The sequence below is a fragment of the Calliopsis andreniformis genome, unplaced genomic scaffold (genome assembly GCF_051401765.1).
Source record: "Calliopsis andreniformis isolate RMS-2024a unplaced genomic scaffold, iyCalAndr_principal scaffold0082, whole genome shotgun sequence".
Taxonomy (NCBI): domain Eukaryota; kingdom Metazoa; phylum Arthropoda; class Insecta; order Hymenoptera; family Andrenidae; genus Calliopsis; species Calliopsis andreniformis.
In genome coordinates this window covers 658,192-684,683 of record NW_027480491.1, presented here as the reverse complement: position 1 = coordinate 684,683, position 26,492 = coordinate 658,192, and positions in this window count along the sequence as shown.

Here is a 26,492-nt window from a genome sequence, read left to right as displayed (position 1 = left end):
ATCCTCAATCCTCAATCTTCAATCATCAATATTCATTATTCAGTCCTCAATCCTCAATCCTCAATCCTCAATCCTCAATTCTGAATCTTCAATCCTCAATACTCAATCTTTAATCCTCAACTCCTCAATCCTCAATCTTCAATCCTCAATCCCCAATACTCAATCCTCAATCCTCAATCCTCAATCATCAATCCTCAATCTTCAATACTCAATCCTCAATCCTCAATCCTCAATCCTCAATCCTCAATCCTCAATCATCAATCCTCAATCTTCAATCCTCAATCCTCAATCTTTAATCCTCAATCCTCAATCCTCAATCTTCAATCTTCAATCCTTAATCCACAATCCTCAATCCTCAATTCTCAATCCTCAATCCTCAATCCTCAATCCTCAATTCTCAATCCTCAATCCTCAATCCTCAATCTTCAATCCTCAATACTCAATCTTCAATCCTCAATCTTCAATCCTCAACCCTCAGACCTCATTCTTCAATCCTCAATAACCAATCCTCAATCTTCAATCCTCAATCCTCAGTCCTCAATCCTCAATCCTCAATTCTCAATTTTCAATCCTCAATACTCAATCTTAAATCCTCAATCCTCAATCCTCATTCTTCAATCCTCAATCCTCAATACTCAGTCCTCAACCCTCAATCCTCAATCCTCAATCCTCAGACCTCAAGCATCAATACTCAACCCTCAGTCCTCGTCCTCAATCCACAACCCTCAATCCTCAATACTCAATCTTCAATTATCAATATTGAATCTTCAGTCGTCAATCATCAATCCTCAACACTCAATCCTCAATCCTCAATGTTCAGTCAGCAATACGCAATCTTCAGTCTTCAATCCTCAATCCTCAATCCTCAATCCTCAATCCTCAATCCTCAATCCTCAATCCTCAGTCCTCAAACCTCAATCCTGAATCCTCAATCCTGAATCCTCAACTTTCGGACCTCAGTCCTCAACAATCAGTTGTCAATTCTCAATCCTCAATAGAATATCATCAATTCACAGTTTTCAATACTCTATACTGAATCTGTAATCTTTAAATCTCTATCCACAAACATCAATTCTCATCAATCAAACCTCAACACTCAGTCCACAATCCTCAATCCTCAATCCTCAATCCTCAATCCTCAATCCTCAATCCTCAATTCTCAATCTTCAATCCTCAATACTCAATCATGAATCCTCAATCCTCAATCCTCAATCCTCAATCCTCAATCCTCAACCCTCAATCGTCAGTCTTCAAACCTCAATACTCAATCTTCAATCCTCAATCCTCAATCCTCAATCCTCAGTCCTCATCCTTCAATCCTCAATACCCAATCCTCAGTCTTCAATTCTCAATCCTCAATCCTCAATTCTCAATCCTCAATCCTCAGCCCTCAGTCCTTAAACCTCAATACTCAACCCTCAGCCCTCGTCCTCAATCCTCAACCCTCAATCCTCAATCCTTAATCTTCAATCCTCAATACTCAATCTTCAATCTTCAATCCTCAATCCTCAATATTCAATCCTCAATCCTCAATCCTCAATCCTCAATCCTCAATCCTCAATCCTCGATCCTCAATCCTCAATCCTCAATCCTAAATCTTCAATACTCAATACTCAATCTTCAATCCTCAATCCTCTATCCTCAATCCTCAGACCTCATTCTTCAATCCTCAATACCCAATCCTCAATCTTCAATCCTCAAACCTCAATCCTCAATTCTCAATCCTCAATCCTCAACCCTCAATCCTCAATCCTCAGTCCTCATTCTTCAATCCTCAATACCCAATCCTCAATCTTCAATTCTCAATCCTCAATCCTCAATTCTCAATCGTCAATCCTCAGCCCTCAGTCCTTAAACCTCAATCCTCAACCCTCAGCCCTCGTCCTCAATCCTCAACCCTCAATCCTCAATCCTTAATCTTCAATCCTCAATACTCAATCTTCAATCTTCAATCCTCAATCCTCAATATTCAATCCTCAATCCTCAATCCTCAATCCTCAATTCTCAATCTTCAATCCTCAATACTCAATCATGAATCCTCAATCCTCAATCCTCAATCTTCAATACTCAATCCTCAATCCTCAATCCTCAATCCTCAATCCTCAATCCTCAATCATCAATCCTCAATCTTCAATCCTCAATCCTCAATCTTTAATCCTCAATCCTCAATCCTCAATCTTCAATCTTCAATCCTCAATCCACAATCCTCAATCCTCAATTCTCAATCCTCAATCCTCAATCCTCAATCCTCAATTCTCAATCCTCAATCCTCAATCCTCAATCTTCAATCCTCAATACTCAATCTTCAATCCTCAATCTTCAATCCTCAACCCTCAGACCTCATTCTTCAATCCTCAATAACCAATCCTCAATCTTCAATCCTCAATCCTCAGTCCTCAATCCTCAATCCTCAATTCTCAATTTTCAATCCTCAATACTCAATCTTAAATCCTCAATCCTCAATCCTCATTCTTCAATCCTCAATCCTCAATACTCAGTCCTCAACCCTCAATCCTCAATCCTCAATCCTCAGACCTCAAACATCAATACTCAACCCTCAGTCCTCGTCCTCAATCCACAACACTCAATCCTCAATACTCAATCTTCAATTATCAATATTGAATCTTCAGTCGTCAATCATCAATCCTCAACACTCAATCCTCAATCCTCAATGTTCAGTCAGCAATACGCAATCTTCAGTCTTCAATCCTCAATCCTCAATCCTCAATCCTCAATCCTCAATCCTCAATCCTCAATCCTCAGTCCTCAAACCTCAATCCTGAATCCTCAATCCTGAATCCTCAACCTTCGGACCTCAGTCCTCAACAATCAGTTGTCAATTCTCAATCCTCAATAGAATATCATCAATTCACAGTTTTCAATACTCTATACTGAATCTGTAATCTTTAAATCTCTATCCACAAACATCAATTCTCATCAATCAAACCTCAACACTCAGTCCACAATCCTCAATCCTCAATCCTCAATCCTCAATCCTCAATCCTCAATCCTCAATTCTCAATCTTCAATCCTCAATACTCAATCATGAATCCTCAATCCTCAATCCTCAATCCTCAATCCTCAATCCTCAACCCTCAATCGTCAGTCTTCAAACCTCAATACTCAATCTTCAATCCTCAATCCTCAATCCTCAATCCTCAGTCCTCATCCTTCAATCCTCAATACCCAATCCTCAATCTTCAATTCTCAATCCTCAATCCTCAATTCTCAATCCTCAATCCTCAGCCCTCAGTCCTTAAACCTCAATACTCAACCCTCAGCCCTCGTCCTCAATCCTCAACCCTCAATCCTCAATCCTTAATCTTCAATCCTCAATACTCAATCTTCAATCTTCAATCCTCAATCCTCAATATTCAATCCTCAATCCTCAATCCTCAATCCTCAATCCTCAATCCTCAATCCTCGATCCTCAATCCTCAATCCTCAATCCTAAATCTTCAATACTCAATACTCAATCTTCAATCCTCAATCCTCTATCCTCAATCCTCAGACCTCATTCTTCAATCCTCAATACCCAATCCTCAATCTTCAATCCTCAAACCTCAATCCTCAATTCTCAATCCTCAATCCTCAACCCTCAATCCTCAATCCTCAGTCCTCATTCTTCAATCCTCAATACCCAATCCTCAATCTTCAATTCTCAATCCTCAATCCTCAATTCTCAATCGTCAATCCTCAGCCCTCAGTCCTTAAACCTCAATCCTCAACCCTCAGCCCTCGTCCTCAATCCTCAACCCTCAATCCTCAATCCTTAATCTTCAATCCTCAATACTCAATCTTCAATCTTCAATCCTCAATCCTCAATATTCAATCCTCAATCCTCAATCCTCAATCCTCAATCCTCAATCCTCAATCCTCGATCCTCAATCCTCAATCCTCAATCCTAAATCTTCAATCCTCAATACTCAATCTTCAATCCTCAATCCTCTATCCTCAATCCTCAGTCCTCATTCTTCAATCCTCAATGCCCAATCCTCAATCTTCAATCCTCAAACCTCAATCCTCAATTCTCAATCCTCAGTCCTCAATCCTCAATCCTCAATCCTCAATACCCAATCCTCAATCCTCAATCCTCAATCTTCAATCCTCAATACTCAATCTTCAGTCCTCAATTCTCAATCCTCAATCCTCAATCCTCAGACCTCAAACATCAATACTGAACCCTCAGTCCTTGACCTCAGTCCACAACACTCAACCCTCAATCCTCAATATTCAATCATCAATCTTCAATCCTCAATACTCAATCTTCAATCCTCAATCCTCAATCCTCAATCCTCAATCCTCAGTCCTTATTCTTCAATCCTCAATACCCAATCCTCAATCTTCAATCCTCAGCCCTCAATCGTCAATTCTCAATCCTCAATCCTCAGTCCTCAGTCCTTAAACCTCAATCCTCAACCCTCAGCCCTCGTCCTCAATCCTCAATACTCAATCCTCAATCCTCAATCTTCAATCCTCAATACTCAATCTTCAATCCTCAATCCTCAATCCTCAGTCCTCAAACATCAATTCTGAATCCTCAATCCTGGATCCTCAACCTTCAGCCCTCAGTCCTGAACAATCAGGTGACAATCCTCAATCCTCAATAGAATATCCTCAATTCACAGTTTTCAATACTCAATACTCAATCTGCAATCTTCAAATCTCTATCCACAAACATCAATTCTCATCACTCAACCCTCAACACTCAGTCCTCAATGTTCAATCCTCAATCCTCAATTCTCAATCTTCAACCCTCAATACTCAATCCTTAATCCTCTATCTCAATCCTCAATCCTCAATCCTCATTCTTCAATCATCAATCCTCAATCCTCAATCCTCAATCCTCAATCCTCAATCCTCAATCCTCAATCCTCAATCCTCAATCCTAAATATTCAATCCTCAATACTCAGTCCTCAATCCTCAATCCTCAATCGTCAGTCTTGAATCCTCAATACTCAGTCTTCAACCCTCAATCCTCAATCCTCAATCCTCGATCATCCTTCTTCAATCCTCAATACCCAATCCTCAATCTTCAATCCTCAATCCTCAATCCTCAATCCTCAACCCTCAATCCTCAATCCTCAATCCTCAGACCTCAGACATCAATACTCAACCCTCAGTCCTCGTCCTCAATCCACAACCCTCAATCCTCAATCCTCAATCCTCAATCCTCAATCCTCAATCCTCAATCTTCAATACTCAATACTCAATCTTCAATCCTCAATCGTCAATCTTCAGTCCTCAAACCTCAATTCTAGATCCTCAATCCTGAATCCTGAATCTCCAGCCCACAGTCCTGAACAATCAGGTGACAATCCTCAATCCTCAATAGAATATCCTCAATTCACAATTTTCAATACTCAATACTCAATCTGCAATCATCAATCCTCAATCTTCAATCCTCAATACTCAATCTTTAATCCTCAATCCTCAATCCTCAATCTTCAGTCCTCAATCCTGAATCCTCAATCCTCAATCCTCAATCCTCAACCCTCAATCCTCAATCCTCAATCCTCAGACCTCAGACATCAATACTCAACCCTCAGTCCTCGTCCTCAATCCACAACCCTCAATCCTCAATACTCAATCTTCAATTATCAATATTCAATCTTCAGTCGTCAATCCTCAATCCTCAACACTCAATCCTCAATCCTGAATATTCAGCGAGCAATACGCAATCCTCAATCTTCAATACTCAATCCTCAATCCTCAATCCTCAATCCTCAAACTTCAATCCTCAATCCTCAGTCCTCAAACCTCAATCCTGAATCCTCAATCCTGAATCCTCAACCCTCGGACCTCAGTCCTCAACAATCAGTTGTCAATTCTCAATCCTCAATAGAATATCATCAATTCACAGCTTTCAATACTCTATACTGAATCTGTAATCTTTAAATCTCTATCCACAAACATCAATTCTCATCAATCAAACCTCAACACTCAGTCAACAATCCTCAATCCTCAATCCTCAATCCTCAATCCTCAATCCTCAATCCTCAATCCTCAATCCTCAATCCTCAATTCTCAATCTTCAATCCTCAATCCTCAATCCTCAATCCTCAATCCTCAATTCTCAATCTTCAATCCTCAATACTCAATCATGAATCCTCAACCCTCAATCCTCAATCCTCAATCCTCAATCCTCAACCCTCATTCGTCAGTCTTCAAACCTCAATACTCAACCTTCAATCCTCAATCCTCAATCCTCAATCCTCAATCCTCAATCCTCAATCATCATTCTTCAATCGTCAATACCCAATCCTCAATCCTCAACCTTCAATCCTCAATACTCAATCTTCAATCCTCAATCCTCAATCCCCAATCCTCAATCCTCAATCCTCAATCCTCAATCCTCAATCCTCAATCTTCAATCCTCAATACTCAATCTTCAGTCCTCAATTCTCAATCCTCAATCCTCTGTCCTCAATCCCCAGTCATCATTCTTCAATCCTCAATACCCAATCCTCAATCTTCAATCCTCAAACCTCAATCCTCAATTCTCAATCCTCAATCCTCAATCCTCAATCCTCAATCCTCAATCCTCAATACCCAATCCTCAATCCTCAATCCTCAATCTTCAATCCTCAATACTCAATCTTTAATCCTCAATCCTCAATCCTCAATCTTCAATCCTCAATCCTGAATCCTCAATCCTCAATCCTCAATCCTCAATCCTCAATCCTCAATTCTCAATCTTCAATCCTCAATACTCAATCATGAATCCTCAATCCTCAATCCTCAATCCTCAATCCTCAATCCTCAACCCTCAATCGTCAGCCTTCAAACCTCAATACTCAATCTTCAATCCTCAATCCTCAATCCTCAATCCTCAATCCTCATCCTTCAATCCTCAATACCCAATCCTCAATCTTCAATTCTCAATCCTCAATCCTCAATTCTCAATCCTCAATCCTCAGCCCTGAGTCCTTAAACATCAATCCTCAACCCTCAGCCCGCATACTCAATCCTCAACCCTCAATCCTCAATCCTTAATCTTCATTCCTCAATACTCAATCTTCAATCCTCAATCCTCAATCCTCAATATTCAATCCTCAATCCTCAATCCTCAATCCTCAATCCTCAATCCTCGATCCTCAATCCTCAATCCTCAATCCTAAATCTTCAATCCTCAATACTCAATCTTCAATCCTCAATCCTCTATCCTCAATCCTCAGTCCTCATTCTTCAATCCTCAATGCCCAATCCTCAATCTTCAATCCTCAAACCTCAATCCTCAATTCTCAATCCTCAATCCTCAATCCTCAATCCTCAATCCTCAATACCCAATCCTCAATCCTCAATCCTCAATCTTCAATCCTCAATACTCAATCTTCAGTCCTCAATTCTCAATCCTCAATTCTCAATCCTCAGACCTCAAACATCAATACTGAACCCTCAGTTCTTGACCTCAGTCCAAAACACTCAACCCTCAATCCTCAATATTCAATCATCAATCTTCAATCCTCAATACTCAATCTTCAATCCTCAATCCTCAATCCTCAATCCTCTATCCTCAGTCCTTATTCTTCAATCCTCAATACCCAATCCTCAATCTTCAATCCTCAGCCTTCAATCGTCAATTCTCAATCCTCAATCCTCAGTCCTCAGTCCTTAAACCTCAATCCTCAACCCTCAGCCCTCGTCCTCAATCCTCACTACTCAATCCTCAATCCTCAATCTTCAATCCTCAATACTCAATCTTCAATCCTCAATCCTCAATCCTCAGTCCTCAAACATCAATTCTGAATCCTCAATCCTGGATCCTCAACCTTCAGCCCTCAGTCCTGAACAATCAGGTGACAATCCTCAATCCTCAATAGAATATCCCCAATTCACAGCTTTCAATACTCAATACTCAATCTGCAATCTTCAAATCTCTATCCACAAACATCAATTCTCATCACTCAACCCTCAACACTCAGTCCTCAATGTTCAATCCTCAATCCTCAATTCTCAATCTTCAACCCTCAATACTCAATCCTTAATCCTCAATCTCAATCCTCAATCTTCAATCCTCATTCTTCAATCATCAATCCTCAATCCTCAATCCTCAATCCTCAATCCTTAATCCTCAATCCTCAATCCTCATTCCTAAATATTCAATCCTCAATACTCAGTCCTCAATCCTCAATCCTCAATCGTCAGTCTTGAATCCTCAATACTCAGTCTTCAACCCTCAATCCTCAATCCTCAGTCCTCGATCATCCTTCTTCAATCCTCAATACCCAATCCTCAATCTTCAATCCTCAATCCTCAATCCTCAATTCTCAAACCTCAATCCTCAGCCCTCAGTTCTCAAACCTCAATCCTCAACTCTCAGCCCTCCTCCTCAATCCTCAATCCTCAACCCTCAATCCTCAATCCTCTATCCTCAGTCATCAATACTCAATCTTCAATACTCAATCCTCAATCCTCAATCCTCAATCCTCAATCCTCAATCCTTAATCCTCAATCCTAAATCTTCAATCCTCAATACTCAATCTTCAATTCTCAATCCTCTATCCTCAATCCTCAGTCATCATTCTTCAATCCTCAATACCCAATCCTCAATCTTCAATCCTCAAACCTCAATCCTCAATTCTCAAACCTCAATCATCAATCCTCAATCCTCAATCCTCAATACCCAATCCTCAATCCTCAATCCTCAATCTTCAATCCTCAATACTCAATCTTCAGTCCTCAATTCTCAATCCTCAATCCTCAATCCTCAGACCTCAAACATCAATACTGAACCCTCAGTCCTTGACCTCAATCCACAACACTCAATCCTCAATCCTCAATCTTCAATCATCAATATTCAATATTCAGTCCTCAATCCTCAATCCTCAATCCTCAATTCTCAATTCTCAATCTTCAATCCTCAATACTCAATCCTTAATCCTCAATCCTCAATCCTCAATCTTCAATCCTCAATCCCCAATACTCAATCCTCAATCCTCAATCCTCAATCATCAACACTCAGACCTCATTCTTCAATCCTCAATAACCAGTCCTCAATCTTCAATCCTCAATCCTCAGTCCTCAATCCTCAATCCTCAATTCTCAATTTTCAATCCTCAATACTCAATCTTAAATCCTCAATCCTCAATCCTCATTCTTCAATCCTCAATCCTCAATACTCAATCCTCAACCCTCAATCCTCAATCCTCAATCCTCAGACCTCAAACATCAATACTCAACCCTCAGTCCTCGTCCTCAATCCACAACCCTCAATCCTCAACACTCAATCTTCAATTATCAATATTCAATCTTCAGTCGTCAATCATCAATCCTGAACACTCAATCCTCAATCCTCAATGTTCAGTCAGCAATACGCAATCTTCAATCTTCAATCCTCAATCCTCAATCCTCAATCCTCAATCCTCAATCCTCAATCCTCAATCCTCAGTCCTCAAACCTCAATCCTGAATCCTCAATCCTGAATCCTCAACCTTCGGACCTCAGTCCTCAACAATCAGTTGTCAATTGTCAATCCTCAATAGAATATCATCAATTCACAGTTTTCAATACTCTATACTGAATCTGTAATCTTTAAATCTCTATCCACAAACATCAATTCTCATCAATCAAACCTCAACACTCAGTCCACAATCCTCAATCCTCAATCCACAATCCTCAATCCTCAATCCTCAATCCTCAATTCTCAATTCTCAATCTTCAATCCTCAATACTCAATCATGAATCCTCAATCCTCAATCATCAATCCTCAATCCTCAACCCTCAACCCTCAATCGTCAGTCTTCAAACCTCAATACTCAATCTTCAATCCTCAATCCTCAATCCTCAATCCTCAATCCTCATCCTTCAATCCTCAATACCCAATCCTCAATCTTCAATTCTCAATCCTCAATCCTCAGTTCTCAATCCTCAATCCTCAGCCCTCAGTCCTTAAACCTCAATCCTCAACCCTCAGCCCTCATCCTCAATCCTCAACCCTCAATCCTCAATCCTTAACCTTCAATCCTCAATACTCAATCTTCAATCCTCAATCCTCAATCCTCAATATTCAATCCTCAATCCTCAATCCTCAATCCTCAATCCTCAATCCTCGATCCTCAATCCTCAATCCTCAATCCTAAATCTTCAATCCTCAATACTCAATCTTCAATCCTCAATCCTCTATCCTCAATCCTCAGTCCTCATTCTTCAATCCTCAATACCCAATCCTCAATCTCCAATCCTCAAACCTCAATCCTCAATTCTCAATACTCAATCCTCAATCCTCAATCCTCTATCCTCAATACCCAATCCTCAATCCTCAATCCTCAATCTTCAATCCTCAATACTCAATCTTCAGTCCTCAATTCTCAATCCTCAATCCTCAATCCTCAGACCTCAAACATCAATACTGAACCCTCAGTCCTTGACCTCAGTCCACAACACTCAATCCTCAATCCTCAATATTCAATCATCAATATTCAATATTCAGTCCTCAATCCTCAAACCTCAATACTCAATCCTCAATCCTCAATCCTCAATGTTCAATCCGCAATACCCAATCCTCAATCTTCAATCCTCAATCCTCAATCCTCAATCCCCAATCCTCAATCCTCAATCCTCAGTCCTCAATCCTCAGTCCTCAAACCTCAATCCTGAATCCTCAATCCTGAATCCTCAATCTTCAGACCTCAGTCCTCAACAATCAGTTGTCAATTCTCAATCCTCAATAGAATATCATCAATTCACAGTTTCCAATACTCAATACTCAATCTGCTATCTTTAAATCTCTATCCACAAACACCAATTCTCATCACTCAACCCTCAACACTCAGTCCCCAATCCTCAATATTCAATCCTCAATCCTCAACCCTCAATCCTCAATCCTCAATCTTCAATCCTCAATACTCAATCTTCAATCCTCAATCATCAATCCTCAATCCTCAATCCTCAATCCTCAATCCTCAATCTTCAATCCTCAATACTCAATCTTCAATCGTCAATCCTCAATCCTCAATCCTCAATCCTCAGTCCTTATTCTTCAATCCTCAATACCCAATCCTCAATCTTCAATCCTCAGCCCTCAATCGTCAATTCTCAATCCTCAATCCTCAGTCCTCAGTCCTTAAACCTCAATCCTCAACCCTCAGCCCTCATCCTCAATCCTCAATACTCAATCCTCAATCCCCAATCTTCAATCCTCAATACTCAATCTTCAATCCTCAGACCTCAATCCTCAGTCCTCAAACCTCAATTCTGAATCCTCAATCCTGAATCCTCAACATTCAGCCCTCAGTTCTGAACAATCAGGTGACAATCCCAAATCCTCAATAGAATATCCTCAATTCACAGTTTTCAATACTCAATACTCAATCTGCAATCTTCAAATCTCTATCCACAAACATCAATTCTCATCACTCAACCCTCAACACTCAGTCCTCAATGTTCAATCCTCAATCCTCAGTTCTCAATCTTCAACCCTCAATACTCAATCTTTAATCCTCAATCCTCAATCCTCAATCTTCAATCCTCATTCTTCAATCCTCAATCCTCAATCCTCAATCCTCAATCCTCAATCCTCAATCCTCAATCCTCAATCCTCAATCCTAAATATTCAATCCTCAATACTCAATCTTCAATCCTCAATCCTCAATCCTCAATCCTCAGTCCTCATTCTTCAATCCTCAATACCCAATCCTCAATCCTCAAACCTCAATCCTCAATTCTCAATCCTCAATCCTCAATCCTCAATCCTCAATCCTCAATGTTCAATCCGCAATACCCAATCCTCAATCTTCAATCCTCAATCCTCAATCCTCAATCCCCAATCCTCAATCCTCAATCCTCAGTCCTCAAACCTCAATCCTGAATCCTCAATCCTGAATCCTCAATCTTCAGACCTCAGTCCTCAACAATCAGTTGTCAATTCTCAATCCTCAATAGAATATCATCAATTCACAGTTTCCAATACTCAATACTGAATCTGTAATCTTTAAATCTCTATCCACAAACACCAATTCTCATCACTCAACCCTCAACACTCAGTCCCCAATCCTCAATATTCAATCCTCAATCCTCAATCCTCAATCATCAATCCTCAATCTTCAATCCTCAATACTCAATCTACAATCCTCAATCATCAATCCTCAATCCTCAATCCTCAATCCTCAATCCTCAATCTTCAATCCTCAATACTCAATCTTCAATCCTCAATCCTCAATCCTCAATCCTCAATCCACATTCTTCAATCCTCAATACCCAATCCTCAATCGTCAATCCTCAATCTTCAATCCTCAATGCTCAATTTCTAATCCTCAATCCTCAATACTCAATCCTCAATCCCCAATCCTCAATCCTCAATCCTCAATCACCAATAATCAATCCTCAATCTTCAATCCGCAATACTCAATCTTTAGTCCTCAATCCCCAATCCTCAATCCTCTATCCTCAATCTTCAATCCTCAAACCTCAATCCTCAATTCTCAATCCTCAATCCTCAATCCTCAATCCTCAATCCTCAATCCTCAATCCTCAATGTTCAATCCGCAATACCCAATCCTCAATCTTCAATCCTCAATCCTCAATCCTCAATCCCCAATCCTCAATCCTCAATCCTCAGTCCTCAATCCTCAATCCTCAATCCTCAATCTTCAATCCTCAATACTCAATCTTCAGTCCTCAATTCTCAATCCCCAATCCTCTATCCTCAATCCTCAGTCCTCATTCTTCAATCCTCAATACCCAATCCTCAATCTTCAATCCTCAAACCTCAATCCTGAATCCTCAATCCTGAATCCTCAATATTCAGACCTCAGTCCTCAACAATCAGTTGTCAATTCTCAATCCTCAATAGAATATCATCAATTCACAGTTTCCAATACTCAATTTTCAGCCTGTTATCTTTAAATCTCTATCCACAAACACCAATTCTCATCACTCAACCCTCAACACTCAGTCCCCAATCCTCAATATTCAATCCTCAATCCTCAATCCTCAATCCTCAATCCTCAATCTTCAATCCTCAATACTCAATCTTCAATCCTCAATACTCAATCTTCAATCCTCAATCCTCAATCCTCAATCCTCAATCCTCAGTCCTTATTCTTCAATCCTCAATCCTCAATACTCAATCCTCAACCCTCAATCCTCAATCCTCAATCCTCAGACCTCAAACATCAATACTCAACCCTCAGTCCTCGTCCTCAATCCACAACCCTCAATCCTCAATACTCAATCTTCAATTATCAATATTCAATCTTCAGTCGTCAATCATCAATCCTCAACACTCAATCCTCAATCCTCAATGTTCAGTCAGCAATACGCAATCTTCAATCTTCAATCCTCAATCCTCAATCCTCAATCCTCAATCCTCAATCCTCAATCCTCAATCCTCAGTCCTCAAACCTCAATCCTGAATCCTCAATCCTGAATCCTCAACCTTCGGACCTCAGTCCTCAACAATCAGTTGTCAATTCTCAATCCTCAATAGAATATCATCAATTCACAGTTTTCAATACTCTATACTGAATCTGTAATCTTTAAATCTCTATCCACAAACATCAATTCTCATCAATCAAACCTCAACACTCAGTCCACAATCCTCAATCCTCAATCCACAATCCTCAATCCTCAATCCTCAATCCTCAATTCTCAATCTTCAATCCTCAATACTCAATCATGAATCCTCAATCCTCAATCCTCAATCCTCAATCCTCAATCCTCAACCCTCAATCGTCAGTCTTCAAACCTCAATACTCAATCTTCAATCCTCAATCCTCAATCCTCAATCCTCAATCCTCATCCTTCAATCCTCAATACCCAATCCTCAATCTTCAATTCTAAATCCTCAATCCTCAATTCTCTATCCTCAATCCTCAGCCCTCAGTCCTTAAACCTCAATCCTCAACCCTCATCCCTCATCCTCAATCCTCAACCCTCAATCCTCAATCCTTAACCTTCAATCCTCAATACTCAATCTTCAATCCTCAATCCTCAATCCTCAATATTCAATCCTCAATCCTCAATCCTCAATCCTCAATCCTCAATTCTCGATCCTCAATCCTCTATCCTCAATCCTAAATCTTCAATCCTCAATACTCAATCTTCAATCCTCAATCCTCTATCCTCAATCCTCAGTCCTCATTCTTCAATCCTCAATACCCAATCCTCAATCTTCAATCCTCAAACCTCAATCCTCAATTCTCAATACTCAATCCTCAATCCTCAATCCTCAATCCTCAATACCCAACCCTCAATCCTCAATCCTCAATCTTCAATCCTCAATACTCAATCTTCAGTCCTCAATTCTCAATCCTTAATCCTCAATCCTCAGACCTCAAACAACAATACTGAACCCTCAGTCCTTGACCTCAGTCCAGAACACTCAATCCTCAATCCTCAATATTCAATCATCAATATTCAATATTCAGTCCTCAATCCTCAAACCTCAATACTCAATCCTCAATCCTCAATCCTCAATGTTCAATCCGCAATACCCAATCCTCAATCTTCAATCCTCAATCCTCAATCCTCAATCCCCAATCCTCAATCCTCAATCCTCAGTCCTCAAACCTCAATCCTGAGTCCTCAATCCTGAATCCTCAATCTTCAGACCTCAGTCCTCAACAATCAGTTGTCAATTCTCAATCCTCAATAGAATATCATCAATTCACAGTTTCCAATACTCAATACTCAATCTGCTATCTTTAAATCTCTATCCACAAACACCAATACTCATCACTCAACCCTCAATCCTCAATCCTCAATCCTCAATCTTCAATCCTCAATACTCAATCTTCAATCCTCAATCATCAATCCTCAATCCTCAATCCTCAATCCTCAATCCTCAATCTTCAATCCTCAATACTCAATCTTCAATCCTCAATCCTCAATCCTCAATCCTCAATCCTCAGTCCTTATTCTTCAATCCTCAATACCCAATCCTCAATCTTCAATCCTCAGCCCTCAATCGTCAATTCTCAATCCTCAATCCTCAGTCCTCAGTCCTTAAACCTCAATCCTCAACCCTCAGCCCTCATCCTCAATCCTCAATACTCAATCCTCAATCCCCAATCTTCAATCCTCAATACTCAATCTTCAATCCTCAGTCCTCAATCCTCAGTCCTCAAACCTCAATTCTGAATCCTCAATCCTGAATCCTCAACATTCAGCCCTCAGTCCTGAACAATCAGGTGACAATCCCAAATCCTCAATAGAATATCCTCAATTCACAGTTTTCAATACTCAATACTCAATCTGCAATCTTCAAATCTCTATCCACAAACATCAATTCTCATCACTCAACCCTCAACACTCAGTCCACAATGTTCAATCCTCAATCCTCAGTTCTCAATCTTCAACCCTCAATACTCAATCTTTAATCCTCAATCCTCAATCCTCAATCTGCAATCCTCATTCTTCAATCATCAATCCTCAATCCTCAATCCTCAATCCTCAATCCTCAATCCTCAATCCTCAATCCTCAATCCTAAATATTCAATCCTCAATACTCATTCTTCAATCCTCAATCCTCAATCCTCAATCCTCAGTCCTCATTCTTCAATCCTCAATACCCAATCCTCAATCCTCAAACCTCAATCCTCAATTCTCAATCCTCAATCCTCAATCCTCAATCCTCAATCCTCAATCCTCAATGTTCAATCCGCAATACCCAATCCTCAATCTTCAATCCTCAATCCTCAATCCTCAATCCCCAATCCTCAATCCTCAATCCTCAGTCCTCAAACCTCAATCCTGAATCCTCAATCCTGAATCCTCAATCTTCAGACCTCAGTCCTCAACAATCAGTTGTCGATTCTCAATCCTCAATAGAATATCGTCAATTCACAGTTTCCAATACTCAATACTGAATCTGTAATCTTTAAATCTCTATCCACAAACACCAATTCTCATCACTCAATCCTCAACACTCAGTCCCCAATCCTCAATATTCAATCCTCAATCCTCAATCCTCAATCATCAATCCTCAATCTTCAATCCTCAATACTCAATCTACAATCCTCAATCATCAATCCTCAATCCTCAATCCTCAATCCTCAATCCTCAATCTTCAATCCTCAATACTCAATCTTCAATCCTCAATCCTCAATCCTCAATCCTCAATCCACATTCTTCAATCCTCAATACCCAATCCTCAATCGTCAATCCTCAATCTTCAATCCTCAATGCTCAATTTTTAATCCTCAATCCTCAATACTCAATCCTCAATCCCCAATCCTCAATCCTCAATCCTCAATCCCCAATAATCAATCCTCAATCTTCAATCCGCAATACTCAATCTTTAGTCCTCAATCCTCAATCCTCAATCCTCTATCCTCAATCTTCAATCCTCAAACCTCAATCCTCAATTCTCAATCCTCAATCCTCAATCCTCAATCCTCAATCCTCAATCCTCAATCCTCAATGTTCAATCCGTAATACCCAATCCTCAATCTTCAATCCTCAATCCTCAATCCTCAATCCCCAATCCTCAATCCTCAATCCTCAGTCCTCAATCCTCAATCCTCAATCCTCAATCTTCAATCCTCAATACTCAATCTTCAGTCCTCAATTCTCAATCCTCAATCCTCTATCCTCAATCCTCAGTCCTCATTCTTCAATCCTCAATACCCAATCCTCAATCTTCAATCCTCAAACCTCAATCCTGAATCCTCAATCCTGAATCATCAATATTCAGACCTCAGTCCTCAACAATCAGTTGTCAATTCTCAATCCTCAATAGAATATCATCAATTCACAGTTTCCAATACTCAATTTTCAGCCTGCTATCTTTAAATCTCTATCCACAAACACCAATTCTCATCACTCAACCCTCAACACTCAGTCCCCAATCCTCAATATTCAATCCTCAATCCTCAATCCTCAATCATCAATCCTCAATCTTCAATCCTCAATACTCAATCTTCAATCCTCAATACTCAATCTTCAATCCTCAATCCTCAATCCTCAATCCTCAATCCTCAGTCCTTATTCTTCAATCCTCAATACCCTATCCTCAATCTTCAATCCTCAGCCCTCAATCGTCAATTCTCAATCCTCAATCCTCAGTCCTCAGTCCTTAAACCTCAATCCTCAACCCTCAGCCCTCATCCTCAATCCTCAATACTCAATCCTCAATCCTCAATCTTCAATCCTCAATACTCAATCTTCAATCCTCAATCCTCAATCCTCAGTCCTCAAACCTCAATTCTGAATCCTCAATCCTGGATCCTCAACCTTCAGCCCTCAGTCCTGAACAATCAGGTGACAATCCTCAATCCTCAATAGAATATCCTCAATTCACAGTTTTCAATACTCAATACTCAATCTGCAATCTTCAAATCTCTATCCACAAACATCAATTCTCATCACTCAACCCTCAACGCTCAGTCCTCAATGTTCAATCCTCAATCCTCAATCCTCAATCCTCAATCCTCAATGTTCAATCCGCAATACCCAATCCTCAATCTTCAATCCTCAATCCTCAATCCTCAATCCCCAATCCTCAATCCTCAATCCTCAGTCCTCAAACCTCAATCCTGAATCCTCAATCCTGAATCCTCAATCCTGAATCCTCAATCTTCAGACCTCAGTCCTCAACAATCAGTTGTCAATCCTCAATCCTCAATAGAATATCATCTATTCACAGTTTCCAATACTCAATACTCAATCTGCAATCTTTAAATCTCTATCCACAAACACCAATTCTCATCACTCAACCCTCAACACTCAGTCCCCAATCCTCAGTATTCAATCCTCAATCCTCAATCCTCAATCCTCAATCCTCAATTTTCAATCCTCAATACTCAATCTTCAATCCTCAATCATCAATCCTCAATCCTCAATCCTCAATCCTCAATCCTCAATCTTCAATCCTCAATACTCAATCTTCAATCCTCAATCCTCAATCCTCAGTCCTCAAACCTCAATTCTGAATCCTCAATCCTGAATCCTCAACCTTCAGCCCGCAGTCCTGTACAATCAGGTGACAATCCTCAATCCTCAATAGAATATCCTCAATTCACAGTTTTCAATACCCAATACTCAATCTGCAATCTTCAAATCTCTATCCACAAACATCAATTCTCATCACTCAACCCTCAACGCTCAGTCCTCAATGTTCAATCCTCAATCCTCAATCCTCAATCCTCAATCCTCAATCCTCAATGTTCAATCCGCAATACCCAATCCTCAATCTTCAATCCTCAATCCTCAATCCTCAATCCCCAATCCTCAATCTTCAATCCTCATTCTTCAATCATCAATCCTCAATCCTCAATCCTCAATCCTCAATCCTCAATCCTCAATCCTCAATCCTCAATCCTAAATATTCAATCCTCAATCCTAAATATTCAATCCTCAATCCTCAATCCTCAATCATCAATCCTTAATCTTCAATCCTCAATACACAATCTTTAATCCTCAATCCACAATCCTCAATCTTCAATCTTCAATCCTCAATCCGCAATCCTCAGACCTCAAACATCAATACTCAACCCTCAGTTCTCGTCCTCAATCCACAACCCTCAATCCTCAATCCTCAATCTTCAATCATCAATATTCAATCTTCAGTCCTCAATCCTCAATACTCAATCCTCAATCCTCAATCCTCAATCCTCAATGTTCAATCCGCAATACCCAATCCTCAATCTTCAATCCTCAATCCTCAATCCTCAGTCCTCAATCCTCAATCCTCAATCCTCAGTCCTCAAACCTCAATCCTGAAACCTCAATCCTGAATCCTCAATCTTCAGACCTCAGTCCTCAACAATCAGTTTGCAATCCTCAATCCTCAATAGAATATCCTCAATTCACAGTTTTCAATACTCAATCCCCATTCTTCAATCTTCAAATCTCAATCCACAAACATAAATCCTCATCACTCAAACCTCAACACTCAGTCCTCAATCTTCAATCCTCAAACCTCAATCCTCAATCATCATTCTTCAATCCTCAATACCCAATCCTCAATCCTCAACCTTCAATCCTCAATACTCAATCTTCAATCCTCAATCCTCAGTCCTCAATCCTCAATCCTCAATCCTCAATCTTCAATCCTCAATACTCAATCTTCAGTCCTCAATTCTCAATCCTCAATCCTCTATCCTCAATCCTCAGTCCTCATTCTTCAATCCTCAATACCCAATCCCCAATCTTCAATCCTCAAACCTCAATCCTCAATTCTCAATCCTCAATCCTCAATCCTCAATCCTCAATCCTCAATACCCAATCCTCAGTCCTCAATCCTCAATCTTCAATCCTCAATACTCAATCTTCAGTCCTCAATTCTCAATCCTCAATCCTCAATCCTCAATCCCAAATCCTCAATTCTCAATCTTCAATCCTCAATACTCAATCATGAATCCTCAATCCTCAATCCTCAATCCTCAACCCTCAATCGTCAGTCTTCATACCTCAATACTCAATCTTCAATCCTCAATCCTCAATCCTCAATCCTCAATCCTCATCCTTCAATCCTCAATACCCAATCCTCAATCTTCAATCCTCAATCCTCAATCCTCAATTCTCAATCCTCAATCCTCAGCCCTCAGTCCTTAAACCTCAATCCTCAACCCTCAGCCCTCACACTCAATCCTCAATCCTCAATCCTCAATCCTTAATCTTCAATCCTCAATACTCAATCTTCAATCCTCAATCCTCAAACTTCAATCTTCAATCCTCAATGTTCAATCCTCAATACCCAATCCTCAATCTTTAATCCTCAATCCTCAATCCTCAATCTTCAATCCTCAATCCTCAACCCGCAATCCTCAGACCTCAAACATCAATACTCAACCCTCAGTTCTCGTCCTCAATCCACAACCCTCAATCCTCAATCCTCAATCTTCAATCATCAATATTCAATCTTCAGTCCTCAATCCCCAATACTCAATCCTCAATCCTCAATCCTCAATCCTCAATGTTCAATCCGCAATACCCAATCCTCAATCTTCAATCCTCAATCCTCAATCCTCAGTCCTCAATCCTCAATCCTCAATCCTCAGTCCTCAAACCTCAATCCTGAAACCTCAATACTGAATCCTCAATCTTCAGACCTCAGTCCTCAACAATCAGTTGGCAATCCTCAATCCTCAATAGAATATCCTCAATTCACAGTTTTCATTACTCAATCCCCATTCTTCAATCTTCAAATCTCAATCCACAAACATCAATCCTCATCACTCAAACCTCAACACTCAGTCCTCAATCTTCAATCCTCAAACCTCAATCCTCAATCATCATTCTTCAATCCTCAACACCCAATCCTCAATCCTCAACCTTCAATCCTCAATACTCAATCTTCAATCCTCAATCCTCAATCCTCAATCCTCAATCCTCAATCCTCAATCCTCAATCTTCAATCCTCAATACTCAATCTTCAGTCCTCAATTCTCAATCCTCAATCCTCTATCCTCAATCCTCAGTCCTCGTTCTTCAATCCTCAATACCCAATCCTCAATCTTCAATCCTCAAACCTCAATCCTCAATTCTCAATACTCAATCCTCAATCCTCAATCCTCAATCCTCAATACCCAATCCTCAATCCTCAATCCTCAACCTTCAATCCTCAATACTCAATCTTCAGTCCTCAATTCTCAATCCTCAATCCTCAATCCTCAGACCTCAAACATCAATACTGAACCCTCAGTCCTTGACCTCAATCCACAACACTCAATCCTCAATACTCAATCTTCAATCCTCAATTCTCAATCCTCAATCCTCAATCCTCAGACCTCAAACATCAATACTCAAAACTCAGTCCTCGTCCTCAATCCACAACCCTCAATCCTCAATGCTCAATATTCAATTCTCAATCCTCAATCCACAATCTTCAATCCTCAATACTCGATCATCAATCCTCAACCCTCAATCCTCAGTCCTCAAACCTCCATTCTGAATCCTCAATCCTGAATGCTTAACCTTCAGCCCTTAGTCCTGAACAATCAGGTGACAATCCTCAATCCTCAATAGAATATCCTCAATTCACAGTTTTCAATACTCAATACTCAATCTGCAATCTTCAAATCTCTATCCACAAACATCAATTCTCATCACTCAACCCTCAACACTCAGTCCTCAATGTCCAATACTCAATCCTCAATTCTCAATCTTCAACCCTCAATACTCAATCTTTAATCTTCAATCCTCAATCCTCAATCTTCAATCCTCATACTTCAGTCATCAATCCTCAATCCTCAATCCTCAATCCTCAGACCTCAAACATCAATACTGAACCCTCAGTTCTTGACCTCAGTCCAAAACACTCAACCCTCAATCCTCAATATTCAATCATCAATCTTCAATCCTCAATACTCAATCTTCAATCCTCAATCCTCAATCCTCAATCCTCTATCCTCAGTCCTTATTCTTCAATCCTCAATACCCAATCCTCAATCTTCAATCCTCAGCCTTCAATCGTCAATTCTCAATCCTCAATCCTCAGTCCTCAGTCCTTAAACCTCAATCCTCAACCCTCAGCCCTCGTCCTCAATCCTCACTACTCAATCCTCAATCCTCAATCTTCAATCCTCAATACTCAATCTTCAATCCTCAATCCTCAATCCTCAGTCCTCAAACATCAATTCTGAATCCTCAATCCTGGATCCTCAACCTTCAGCCCTCAGTCCTGAACAATCAGGTGACAATCCTCAATCCTCAATATAATATCCCCAATTCACAGCTTTCAATACTCAATACTCAATCTGCAATCTTCAAATCTCTATCCACAAACATCAATTCTCATCACTCAACCCTCAACACTCAGTCCTCAATGTTCAATCCTCAATCCTCAATTCTCAATCTTCAACCCTCAATACTCAATCCTTAATCCTCAATCTCAATCCTCAATCTTCAATCCTCATTCTTCAATCATCAATCCTCAATCCTCAATCCTCAATCCTCAATCCTTAATCCTCAATCCTCAATCCTCAATCCTAAATATTCAATCCTCAATACTCAGTCCTCAATCCTCAATCCTCAATCGTCAGTCTTGAATCCTCAATACTCAGTCTTCAACCCTCAATCCTCAATCCTCAGTCCTCGATCATCCTTCTTCAATCCTCAATACCCAATCCTCAATCTTCAATCCTCAATCCTCAAACCTCAATTCTCAAACCTCAATCCTCAGCCCTCAGTTCTCAAACCTCAATCCTCAACTCTCAGCCCTCCTCCTCAATCCTCAATCCTCAACCCTCAATCCTCAATCCTCTATCCTCAGTCATCAATACTCAATCTTCAATACTCAATCCTCAATCCTCAATCCTCAATCCTCAATCCTCAATCCTCAATCCTCAATCCTCAGTCCTCAAACCTCAATCCTGAATCCTCAATCCTGAATCCTCAACCTTCGGACCTCAGTCCTCAACAATCAGTTGTCAATTCTCAATCCTCAATAGAATATCATCAATTCACAGTTTTCAATACTCAATACTGAATCTGTAATCTTTAAATCTCTATCCACAAACATCAATTCTCATCAATCAAACCTCAACACTCAGTCCACAATCCTCAATCCTCAATCCACAATCCTCAATCCTCAATCCTCAATCCTCAATTCTCAATCTTCAATCCTCAATACTCAATCATGAATCCTCAATCCTCAATCCTCAATCCTCAATCCTCAATCCTCAACCCTCAATCGTCAGTCTTCAAACCTCAATACTCAATCTTCAATCCTCAATCCTCAATCCTCAATCCTCAATCCTCATCCTTCAATCCTCAATACCCAATCCTCAATCTTCAATTCTCAATCCTCAATCCTCAGTTCTCAATCCTCAATCCTCAGCCCTCAGTCCTTAAACCTCAATCCTCAACCCTCAGCCCTCATCCTCAATCCTCAACCCTCAATCCTCAATCCTTAACCTTCAATCTTCAATACTCAATCTTCAATCCTCAATCCTCAATCCTCAATATTCAATCCTCAATCCTCAATCCTCAATCCTCAATCCTCAATCCTCGATCCTCAATCCTCAATCCTCAATCCTAAATCTTCAATCCTCAATACTCAATCTTCAATCCTCAATCCTCTATCCTCAATCCTCAGTCCTCATTCTTCAATCCTCAATACCCAATCCTCAATCTCCAATCCTCAAACCTCAATCCTCAATTCTCAATACTCAATCCTCAATCCTCAATCCTCTATCCTCAATACCCAATCCTCAATCCTCAATCCTCAATCTTCAATCCTCAATACTCAATCTTCAGTCCTCAATTCTCAATCCTCAATCCTCAATCCTCAGACCTCAAACATCAATACTGAACCCTCAGTCCTTGACCTCAGTCCACAACACTCAATCCTCAATCCTCAATATTCAATCATCAATATTCAATATTCAGTCCTCAATCCTCAAACCTCAATACTCAATCCTCAATCCTCAATCCTCAATGTTCAATCCGCAATACCCAATCCTCAATCTTCAATCCTCAATCCTCAATCCTCAATCCCCAATCCTCAATCCTCAATCCTCAGTCCTCAATCCTCAGTCCTCAAACCTCAATCCTGAATCCTCAATCCTGAATCCTCAATCTTCAGACCTCAGTCCTCAACAATCAGTTGTCAATTCTCAATCCTCAATAGAATATCATCAATTCACAGTTTCCAATACTCAATACTCAATCTGCTATCTTTAAATCTCTATCCACAAACACCAATTCTCATCACTCAACCCTCAACACTCAGTCCCCAATCCTCAATATTCAATCCTCAATCCTCAACCCTCAATCCTCAATCCTCAATCTTCAATCCTCAATACTCAATCTTCAATCCTCAATCATCAATCCTCAATCCTCAATCCTCAATCCTCAATCCTCAATCTTCAATCCTCAATACTCAATCTTCAATCGTCAATCCTCAATCCTCAATCCTCAATCCTCAGTCCTTATTCTTCAAACCTCAATACCCAATCCTCAATCTTCAATCCTCAGCCCTCAATCGTCAATTCTCAATCCTCAATCCTCAGTCCTCAGTCCTTAAACCTCAATCCTCAACTCTCAGCCCTCATCCTCAATCCTCACTACTCAATCCTCAATCCCCAATCTTCAATCCTCAATACTCAATCTTCAATCCTCAGACCTCAATCCTCAGTCCTCAAACCTCAATTCTGAATCCTCAATCCTGAATCCTCAACATTCAGCCCTCAGTTCTGAACAATCAGGTGACAATCCCAAATCCTCAATAGAATATCCTCAATTCACAGTTTTCAATACTCAATACTCAATCTGCAATCTTCAAATCTCTATCCACAAACATCAATTCTCATCACTCAACCCTCAACACTCAGTCCACAATGTTCAATCCTCAATCCTCAGTTCTCAATCTTCAACCCTCAATACTCAATCTTTAATCCTCAATCCTCAATCCTCAATCTGCAATCCTCATTCTTCAATCATCAATCCTCAATCCTCAATACTCAATCCTCAATCCTCAATCCTCAATCCTCAATCCTCAATCCTAAATATTCAATCCTCAATACTCATTCTTCAATCCTCAATCCTCAATCCTCAATCCTCAGTCCTCATTCTTCAATCCTCAATACCCAATCCTCAATCCTCAAACCTCAATCCTCAATTCTCAATCCTCAATCCTCAATCCTCAATCCTCAATCCTCAATCCTCAATGTTCAATCCGCAATACCCAATCCTCAATCTTCAATCCTCAATCCTCAGTCCTCAATCCCCAATCCTCAATCCTCAATCCTCAGTCCTCAAACCTCAATCCTGAATCCTCAATCCTGAATCCTCAATCTTCAGACCTCAGTCCTCAACAATCAGTTGTCAATTCTCAATCCTCAATAGAATATCGTCAATTCACAGTTTCCAATACTCAATACTGAATCTGTAATCTTTAAATCTCTATCCACAAACACCAATTCTCATCACTCAATCCTCAACACTCAGTCCCCAATCCTCAATATTCAATCCTCAATCCTCAATCCTCAATCATCAATCCTCAATCTTCAATCCTCAATACTCAATCTACAATCCTCAATCATCAATCCTCAATCCTCAATCCTCAATCCTCAATCCTCAATCTTCAATCCTCAATACTCAATCTTCAATCCTCAATCCTCAATCCTCAATCCTCAATCCACATTCTTCAATCCTCAATACCCAATCCTCAATCGTCAATCCTCAATCTTCAATCCTCAATGCTCAATTTTTAATCCTCAATCCTCAATACTCAATCCTCAATCCCCAATCCTCAATCCTCAATCCTCAATCCCCAATAATCAATCCTCAATCTTCAATCCGCAATACTCAATCTTTAGTCCTCAATCCTCAATCCTCAATCCTCTATCCTCAATCTTCAATCCTCAAACCTCAATCCTCAATTCTCAATCCTCAATCCTCAATCCTCAATCCTCAATCCTCAATCCTCAATCCTCAATGTTCAATCCGCAATACCCAATCCTCAATCTTCAATCCTCAATCCTCAATCCTCAATCCCCAATCCTCAATCCTCAATCCTCAGTCCTCAATCCTCAATCCTCAATCCTCAATCTTCAATCCTCAATACTCAATCTTCAGTCCTCAATTCTCAATCCTCAATCCTCTATCCTCAATCCTCAGTCCTCATTCTTCAATCCTCAATACCCAATCCTCAATCTTCAATCCTCAAACCTCAATCCTGAATCCTCAATCCTGAATCCTCAATATTCAGACCTCAGTCCTCAACAATCAGTTGTCAATTCTCAATCCTCAATAGAATATCATCAATTCACAGTTTCCAATACTCAATTTTCAGCCTGCTATCTTTAAATCTCTATCCACAAACACCAATTCTCATCACTCAACCCTCAACACTCAGTCCCCAATCCTCAATATTCAATCCTCAATCCTCAATCCTCAATCCTCAATCCTCAATCTTCAATCCTCAATACTCAATCTTCAATCCTCAATACTCAATCTTCAATCCTCAATCCTCAATCCTCAATCCTCAATCCTCAGTCCTTATTCTTCAATCCTCAATACCCTATCCTCAATCTTCAATCCTCAGCCCTCAATCGTCAATTCTCAATCCTCAATCCTCAGTCCTCAGTCCTTAAACCTCAATCCTCAACCCTCAGCCCTCATCCTCAATCCTCAATACTCAATCCTCAATCCTCAATCTTCAATCCTCAATACTCAATCTTCAATCCTCAATCCTCAATCCTCAGTCCTCAAACCTCAATTCTGAATCCTCAATCCTGGATCCTCAACCCTCAGCCCTCAGTCCTGAACAATCAGGTGACAATCCTCAATCCTCAATAGAATATCCTCAATTCACAGTTTTCAATACTCAATACTCAATCTGCAATCTTCAAATCTCTATCCACAAACATCAATTCTCATCACTCAACCCTCAACGCTCAGTCCTCAATGTTCAATCCTCAATCCTCAATCCTCAATCCTCAATCCTCAATGTTCAATCCGCAATACCCAATCCTCAATCTTCAATCCTCAATCCTCAATCCTCAATCCCCAATCCTCAATCCTCAATCCTCAGTCCTCAAACCTCAATCCTGAATCCTCAATACTGAATCCTCAATCTTCAGACCTCAGTCCTCAACAATCA